Source organism: Mytilus californianus, unplaced genomic scaffold (assembly GCF_021869535.1).
Source record: "Mytilus californianus isolate M0D057914Y unplaced genomic scaffold, xbMytCali1.0.p SCAF_14, whole genome shotgun sequence".
Lineage (NCBI taxonomy): Eukaryota > Metazoa > Mollusca > Bivalvia > Mytilida > Mytilidae > Mytilus > Mytilus californianus.
In genome coordinates, this window is record NW_026262626.1 from 42,257,674 (window position 1) to 42,268,133 (window position 10,460).

The following is a 10,460-nucleotide window of genomic DNA, read 5'->3' on the forward strand; positions in this document are numbered from 1 at the left end:
TATGCTAGAACTCATGACTAATAATTTCTTTCACATTTCGGGAAAAATCCCGAAAATATAAATCTATTATCAGGCACACACTTGGTGCATAGTTTTGTTTTACCCATTTTACGATTTTACAACACAGAATTTTGATACATTTAGAAGGTTTTTATGTAAACATGAAATATAATGTTTGCTCTCTATTGCATCTCTTTTGCAACATGCTATATTTTACTAAGTGCATATTACAGGTTAAACATAGAAAATAAAATTCCATTAAAAAAACTTGTTTTAAAAATTATTTCTTAATTAAAAAGACTAAGATTGATGATAGGTATGGTATTTAATAATGCATATATATGCAATTACTACGCGGCACGCGCTAGTTAACTAATAAACTCACATATAGAAATACAATCACGACAATGTTTTATAAATAGTGGTTGCATTAAAAGGAGCTAAAAGGTACCAACAAGATTTGCAGGATGTATACATGCCTATACAAATAAGATGATATTGCATTATTACATTTATACCAAAAAGACACAATAATTTGAAAGATATCAGGAAGTATGCAGTCCTTTAAACTATGTTTGGCATTTTTTTCCTCTTGTTTATCTTCATATCTGTGTCTTTTAAGACTCGAGTCAATTTTTTCTCCAAGATTTCTATGTATCCTACAAAGAAAAGTCAATTCAAGTTCAATATTTTAAAGTCCTTCAGGCATATTATTCATGATGTTTTTTTTCTGGCATATTTTGTTCTTTCTTATAATCATGATAATAGATGAATTTGTTATCACAGGTCCTGTCATAGCTTACTCATGTTACTGTATGTCATTTGTTTTGTTCAATAATTGAAGCCTTACCACACTGATGATATTTAAATTGTGTTCAGATTAGGGCAGTTGGCTCCTTAGCTATCATACTGCATCATTTTTTCTAATCTGGTGTTTTAATTTTTTGATATATATATATATATATATATATATATATATATAGTGTTACTTTACCGATTATTACCTACAAACAAATGGGGCAAACTGGAAAAGTTTTAAAAAATAAAACATTTTTTTTTTTACTTTTAGAGTTATCATTAGGATTAGCAATCATACTATAGATATCTTCTTCTTTTAAAGGGGGCAAAGTTCTAATCCTATTAATTTAATTATGTTACTTTACCAATAATTGTCTGAAAACAAACAAGGCAAATTTAAATGGTTTTAAGAAAAATTTGTAAGGGTTCCAAAGAACACGGTGTCTCGCCTGTGATTGCTGCTGTCACTGTAAAATTGACTTTCAAAGTGAGCGCATTTGTACTTGAAAAGACTCAACATAATCTAGACTGTACTTAACTGTACTTGACTTTGGTCTACAGTTTAACCTAATGAGTCTAAGAGTACTTGATAATCTTGGTAAAGTCAGAATATGGTCTTGTCAATCTCAACCAGTCCCGACCAGTCTCTACTTAGTCTTGACCCAGTCTCCACCTATCTTGACCTTTAAATTTAGTCTTGACTGGTCTTAAATCAGCCCAACTATATCAATTATGTCATATAATATATGGTATATTGCTTTCAAACTTAAGGATTTAATTTTAATAGGTATAAAAGCTACAATTTTTAGTTTGAACTAAATTTCAGGCAGTCAACTTTAAAAATTTCTATAACTATTTGAACAAATCAACTTGGATTTAAAAAAAATATCTAATTTAAAAGCTCACAATCATCATTTTTGCTTTTTAAAGTTTCTATTTTCCATAAAAAAAAACCAAACAAACCCATCACTGACAGGCAATAACTCAACTGATGATTTTGGCCATGTGACTTATATGTAGATCTTATGGTTTATTATTCAAAGTTTCCATCTCTTTACTATAGTTTTCAATAGGGCTAACAACAAAAAAGATGTGTTTTGATTGCCCTTCCAACCCTAATTTATCAGCTCTGACACCAAAAAAGTCAAAAATCGATGTTTAACAAAAAATTAAATGGGGAATGTGTCCATGGACCACAGATGATGCCCCCGCTTGCATATCATATAAAGTTATAAAGGGACATAACTGAAGAACAGTAAAAGTGACTTTATCAAAAACACTTGATCTGAGTTAAGTGGTAATAGGTATTGTGTATAAGTTCCATAAAATTTGGTTGATGCAAACTTAATTTAGAGAACGGAAACAAAAAAATCAGCAATTTTTCCATTTGCAAAGGGGCATAACTCTAGAAAATTTAGTGACAACTCCAAAATTCAAACTTGATCTGTATTTTGTGGTAATAAGTATTGTGTACAAGTTTCATAGCATTTGGTTGAGGCAAACTAAAGTTAGTGAATGGAAATGAAAATTCAGCACTGTTTCAATTTGTGAAGGGGCATAATTCTAGAACAGTTAAAGTGACCCCATAAAATTCAAACTTGATCTATATTTTGTGATTTATAAAAAGCATTGTGTATAAGTGTCATTGCATTTTGTTGAGGCAAACTAAAGTTAGAGAACAGAAACTATAAATATAAGCATCTTGTAAAGGGGCATACCTGCAGAACAATTAAAGTGATGCCCCCTTAATTCATACTTGTTCTGTATTTTGTGGTAATACGCATTGTGTATAAGTTTTATAGCACTTGGTTGAGGCAAACTTAAGTTAAAGAACTGAAAAGAAAAATTCAGCAATTTTTTTGTTTGTAAAGTGGCATAACTCTAGAACGGTTAAACTAAATGACGCCACCAAAATTCAAACTTGATCTGTGTTTTGTGGTAATAATTAAGCATTGTGTATCAGTTTCATAACATTTGGGCGAGGCAAACTTAAGTTAGAGAACGGAAACCAACTTTGGGAAGTATGGAAGGACTTATGTACAGACAGACAAGGGTAAAACTACTGCGGGGGCATAACAAAGGTCTTCCTTATCATGTCCCTAATTTGCACTATTTGTGAACATGAATGCTAATAAACAACTGGCCAGCTAATGTGTGCTGGCAGTACGCTTGATTATACAAATGCAACATTCAAATGTCATATAAAAAAGAAGATGTGGTATAATTGCCAATGTGACAACTCTCCACAAGAGCCCAAATGACACAGAAATTAACAACTATGCCTGCTTTACTTATGATTGAAAATATGACGCTTTTACTACAATTATCACTTAAACTTGATCCATAAATGATCCATGAAAATAAAGGCATGGTCAGTTTAACCCATCAGGCAAATACAGCTTATAATCATTTTATACACAAATATAGTGGCCTTATTGCTACATAAGTGTCTGAGAGACAGAGTATTTTATTGTGAAACAGCAGATTTTGTTAGACATAACATATTTTTGTACACTTACAAACTTTCAAACTTACCTTTCAAATCTTCCCATATTTAGACTAAGAAAGACCTTGAACTTCACAGAGAATTAAATCAGAGACCTTTCTCTTCCTATTTGTCTAGGCTAACTGCATGTCCTATGGATATGTCAATCTGAAATAAGAACAGAATGGCATAAGACTTCATGCTGAAAATTTTATCATCCTTAGCTTTTTTTTTACACATGAACTGCTTGAAGGCACATTAATTAAAAATGGTAATTTTCACTAATGCAGGGTGGATATTAGATTAATTTCTATGAAATTTTGTCTTTACTAAGAAAAAGAACAAAGTTGAAAATAGATATATATAATATACCATTCATTACAAATTATCATTCGAATTCTTAACATGCTTAAGCAGAAAACTTCAAAAAGTATTCAGGAAATACTGGCATCTTATTAAAACAGATTCTACAATCATGACAATAGGTGACAAATTCCATAAAAACCTATTAGTGAAACAGCTATAAAATAATTTATATGAACCTAATAGTTCCTTCTAATGTTTAACTGTGCAGAACTAATTAATGACATTAATGTAAACAACACATGTAAACTGGTATTCTTATGAAGACACTTCCTTACTATGAAAAACTTAATTCAACCATGGAAGTAAATGAAATATAATACTTCCATGATTAAAACAATTTTAAAACCAAAAAACCAAAAAAAAAATTTGGTAAAATATTCTTTCAAGGGCAATAACTGCTTTAAAGGATCAATTGTCAATTAAAATAAGGAAATAATGCAAGTCCTATTCCCAGATCGTGCTGAGGTTCTAAGTTTTGTATTTTATGTATGAATTCTGTCTTTCTCGGTTTTTCTCTTGATTATCCAAGTTTTTAATTTTGTACATTATTTGGCCTTTTAAACTTTTGTTATTCGGGAGTTACTTATGAGTCTTTAGCAGACGAACTCTTGTCTGACCTAAAAACAATTATTAGGGTATTTGTCATTTATGTGTTTATGGCTTGATTTATTAAGGTCTAGATAGGGGTTCTGTATATCTTTATCCTTTAATACATGTATATCATTGTATATTGGATTGTTTTTCTTTAATCTTTTGTTAATTTGTTTAATCTCTATTCTTTATATTTCAGCACCCTATTATTCTCTAATATTTATTTTGGTTTCCTACTTTTCCCTATTTATTATTTTTTTTTTACCTTTATTCTGCACATTTTGCCCGTTATTCTCTATTTTGTAAACCCCATCTAAAATCTCATCCATGTCAATTTTATTTTTCAAGTGGCATACTCATTATACTTGTATGCAAAATTCTTGAATTTTAAATTGTAGGCAATTATCAACTCGTGAAATTCAGAAACTAATTCTTAATACTTTTTTTGGCATTCAAATCAACAACAATAATGTGTCCATAGTACACAGATGACCCACTGGTACTATCATTTTTATATGTTCAGTGAACCATGAAATTGGGGTCAAAACTCTAATTTGGCATTAAAATAAGAAAGATCATATCATAGGGAACATGTACTAAGTTTCAAGTTGATTGGACTTCAACTTCATCAAAAACTTAAACTTGAAGCTGGAAAGACGGATGGAGGAACAGACACATACTCATGACTCATCAGAAAGCATAATGCCCAAAGGTGGGACATAAAACATCTATAGGCAAATATCCTTAGGTGATAGATTATTAAATTTATCACTAATGCATATATCAATATAAAAATTTTTAATTGATATATTAGAATTTTTTAAAATTATAAAACATTCTTAATTTCTGTATGTCTGTGGTATGCAGTGGCAGATCCAGAATTTCAAAACGGGCCCACTCAAACTTGCTTCAGTGATTCGATCCCTAGAAAAATTAATCAACCAAATTTTTTTCAAAAAGGGGTGCCCGGGCCGGGTACTGCTATTTTGCATGTTGCATGTTGCATGTAGATAAAGTTAATTTTTTTGTACATTAGGGAAGTCTTTTCTTTCTTTTTTTGTTTTTTGTTGTTTGATTGCTATTTCTATGACAATACCTTCATTACATGATAGATGAATGGTGGTTTGATTTTTTTTCTGTCATGAGAACAAATTTACTTATTTTATATATGTTTTTACCAGTGTCTGTAAATTTAACTTTTTTTTATGTTAAAGTAACAGAATCTGAAAAATGAAGGCTAAACATTTTTAATATTCATTTGTTAAATTTACATGAGGTTTAATGTTATAACTGAATGTACATTAGTCATATTTATTCTGTACTATATTATGCTTGGTAATAAATGGACCAAACATGAAACTATATGATGACATATATATGTATATATATATAGTGTATCCTTCAATTCATTTGAAATTTTTAATTAACCTATCAACAAAAGTCATCAAAACTTGGATTCTAGAGACTGATCTATAGTAGTATTAATTAGATGATATGGGATAATTTGATAGAATTTTATGACCTGTTAACATGGTTAATTATTTTCAATGACAGAGATAATATAGGGCTAGTAATGAGAGATGATTAGAGTTGATTCACAACCATGACAGCTGCACAATACATTAAATTTAACAGTCAATGGGTCAGTCTGCTAAAGTACATAAAAACAATTAATTAGTAATATCAACACTTCTGAAAATAGCAAATTATTGTCAGCAATTAAAAACTGATTAGAGATCAAATATAGTTTACAAACTTAAGCTCAATGACAATATTTTAAACCTTAATAATATGAAAGACAGATATTGATAGAAGTGCAGACTCCATGATGTAAGTCAAAGACATTTTAAAGGGGGAATTTATACGATGACTGATGAGAAATTTTACCAAAAATATTTGTATATATTCAAATTAAAATTCTTCCAATTTTACAAAAAAGTTTTTGTATATCCTAATTAAAAATTCTTCCAATTTTACAAAAATTGTAAAAGAAATAATCGAAGATCAATGTAACATGCAACACGCAACACGCAACATGCAACACACAACATGCATACTAGTCAATTTCGCCCTGGCCCACTAGCCCCACCCCACCTAATCCTCCTCAAAATAAAACATTAAGCAGACCATACACAAAACAGAAAAAATAAACCAATTATTGGCATTAAGTATGAAATTATTACTTACAATATTTTTTTCAAAATTCTCTCCCTATATGTCATTGTGAACATATAATACTGTGTATTCTAATCCTTCTTATGATTTCACTTTTATTTACACTAATAGACCTACTACCATTATACTTAATTATGTCCATTGAATCTGGCAGTGAATGTGGTGAGTATATATATGTATAACATTTACTTGTGTTTTTATGTTTTTAAGCATAATACACACAACATGTACAAGTAAATGCGACCTGTTTTTATCCAAAGACATGAAAGATCTAGGAAGACATAAAATGAATTTCTCTTTTATCTCATTGGTTACTATATGGATTCATATTGATGTCATGACCTCATTACTTGGACATCATTAAATGTGTAGAGGAATATAAAATGTTGAAATTCATCAAGAATACACTACTTTTATTACTATCTTTATTACTATTGTTTTTGTGGTGATTTTGTGAAGAACCATGCAGTGGAGGAAAACAGTTCAAAGAAGAAAATGGCAAGTTAATTCACTTTGAAGTTTAGATACAGTAATATAAATTATATCAAAAGATAATTACAATGATTCTCTATCAAATATTTCTTTAAAAGTTCAACAACAGTGTGTTTGAAATTTACACATCATTCCCTAATTAATGCATAATGACTATATACAAATGTAATTCTGTCTTGAAATAACTGGTTCAGGATAGTTTGAAGGTAATATTTTGTCACATATATATATATATATACATGTGTATACCTTCACTAGATGATTTAAATTATCTTGTGTATGTTTTTTTAATAGTTCTTTACTAAAATATTTTTTGTATCTTATATTGCTGATCAATGAAGTCTGTTTAGTTTCTCTCTATCTTCATGATCTTATTTAATTCTTGCTCCAAACACAAAAGAGTATTTTTTCTGATCATTTTTGCATTTGAAAGTTTCTCTCTATCTATTATCATGATTATAGTTTTCAAGATAATAGGCAAAATTGAAAAAAAAAGTTGGAAAATTTGATTCTATTTCATGTATTTGGCCCAGTAGTTTCAGATTACAAAAAATTACGAAAAATTCTTAAAATAGACTATAACTCCTTAGGGGATCAATTGACCATTTTGGTCATCTTGACCTAATTGTAGATCTTACTTTGCTGAACCTTATTGCTGTTTATAATGTATCTCTATCCATAATAATATTCAAGATAATAACCAAAAACTGCAAAATTTTCTTAAATTATTAATTCAGGAGCAGCAACCCAACAATTGGTTGTCTGATTTGTCTGTGAAAACAATTTTCCCCAATGATGTTTGTGGCCAAGTTTGGTTAACTTTGGCCCAGTAGTTTCAGAGGAGAAGAATTTTGTAAAAGTTAACTGATGACAACGGACGATGACGACAGACCTCAAGTGACATGAAAAGCTCAGTTGGCCCTTTGGTCCAGGTGAGCTAATAAAAAAACTAACAAAAGTTTGTAACATTAGAGTTCTCACGTCAAAATGTGCTTCAATTGTGACTTTCGATTTAATTGATTTTTACACAACTTTTGGTATGCATCCCTAAACTACAAAGTGACAAGGATGGTGAATATACAGCTTTGATTATATCCAAGGTTAGACTAACTTGGCTAGAATAGTGGCATCATTTCAGTTAGTTTACATTTTAAAGTCCAGCAGTTCTTGTTATGTTATTATGTACTAAATGTATTTTAACTTTGAATAAATGCCTTTTTATTTACTTGCATTTAAAGCCTGGACATATTTTTCAGGATTTAAGAATACATTTTTTATAATGACTGTTAACATCATTTCTAGATGATAGACTTAGTCTACCTGGGCATTACCTTATTGACAAAGATTTAAGCTTAATGCCTAATTTCACTTATTGCCACTTACATCTGAATAATATAAATACTTACATATATATCATAAAGGTTTCTACTTCATACTAATAATTGGCATTGGCCTTTTAAACTTTTTTTATTTCAGCACTTTTAGGCATTAACAAAAACATATTTAAAATGTTGAAAATAAAAAATGAAAATGAAAGAGGATGCTGATTTTGTATAAACTGTTGACTACATGTATAAAGCATTGTAAAGACTATAGACTTGTTTTGTTTGCTAGTTAAGTATTTCAAAAGTTTTTCCTCCACTCAGTGTACCCTTGAGCCACTATACTGTGCTACATTGTAAATCTCTAAAGATATCTTGTACCCAATTAACCTACTAGAATTTAATAGAACCATTAGATAAAATTTCATTTTCTGAAGAGGGTGTATAGAAATACATGTATGAATTCTGATAATAATATATATGATCTTAGTATTATGCCATATTATCAAAATAGTTTCTCTATTACTTTCAATTCCCAGTAGACATGGTAGATGTCTTAATGTTACATTTTTTGTATGTCCTATGGATTGAGGGATATCAATTTTAAATAAATTAAAGAGTACAATGGACTAAGCAAGTTGATTGTTTGACCACATAAATAACAAAGGCAGAAAATAGTAGATTTAACTTTTTGACCATAGTAAATTATTGATAAAGAAATCTAAAGAATAAAAGAAAAAGAGGAATCTAAGGCACTTACTCATTTTATTTTAGTAAATCAGCTGATTATGTTCTTACCAGCTGCACAGATGGTCAATCAATTAAAACCAATAAGTTTAAGTGACCACAAATAATTGCTCCCAATCAAGCATTAAATTTCTCTGACTCTAAAATGTTGTGGAACAGTATCATTATAAATCACAGCTTTATTCTGTTAAGCTCCTGTATATTTAGCATGTCAGTTAATACATGAGATTTAATTATGCTCACTGAAATTGAAGTTATTGGAATAAACATAATGTTGGAAGAAAATATTTTAGAATATTTAGGAACTTTTCTACCAAAAAAAACGTCACAGATACTGGACAAAAACTATAAAAAAAATCCCTTGAAAAAACAATGAGAAAATATAATAAAAACGCGTCGAAAACTAGTGCAAAGAATGAATAAGGTAGCTTTGTTACTCTAATAATACCAGTTGTTTCCAGATTATTAGGGTTGATGATATGATGATATATTTCACTTTATTCATCTTATTGTAATTATAATCATTTGTATGTATATATTCAATAAAAATTTTGATAAATGTTTGTCTAAAATTAACCCCTATGGTACAAATACATATAGGGGCCATTTAGTCCTAGACTGTATGAGTATACTCATATGGTCTGACCGTACACACATGGTCCGACTGCACAAGTATATGTGTACGGTCCAAATACTCATATGGTCTGGAACATATAATATACAAGATTTGGATAAAGATTGAGGTTTTATTACATTATATTCTTTTGATGTATAGCCTGTACATGTAAGAATATTTAATCGTATTAACAAAATCCCTCTGCCCTGATTACATGTTTTCCCTAGGTCTGTTAACCCAGAGTTCATTAACCCACAGAGTCTGTTCGCCCTAGGTCCGTTCTCCCTAGTACTTTTATTAAAACATATTGTTTAATGGGTATTAAACTTTAATAAACTTATTCATATGGTATAAATTCTGGAAATTTATGAAAACACATGGAAATATTTAAAAGTTGTTGGCTTAAAATTTGTTTTAGAGCATTAATTGTTAAAAATGATAATTCTCACTGATTGTTGTAATGGATTTATAATAAAAACAACATTTTTTTTGTTGATAAACTAGCTATATAGTCAGCTTGGAATGAGTAACAAAAAATGATGTACCAATTTTAAAACTTGAAAAAGATATAAATTCATATTGTTATCAAATTGACTGATTAGAATTAATAAAATTGTTAACAAATATCAATAACTAAAGATAAGTCATGTAAGTACAATGTATTCCAGTATTCTACTATGCAAATAAAAAATAATTTATATTTGTTTGCAGCAAATACATTTTACGAAATAGTAGGCGAATTTTTCAATAAACTTTAACATACTCTGTTCAAACAATAAACATTATTGATTATGCAACTAGACTATAATATAAAAAAATCAGGATGAAATTCGAAAAAAAAACAGGACAGGAGTTTTGAGTAATCAAA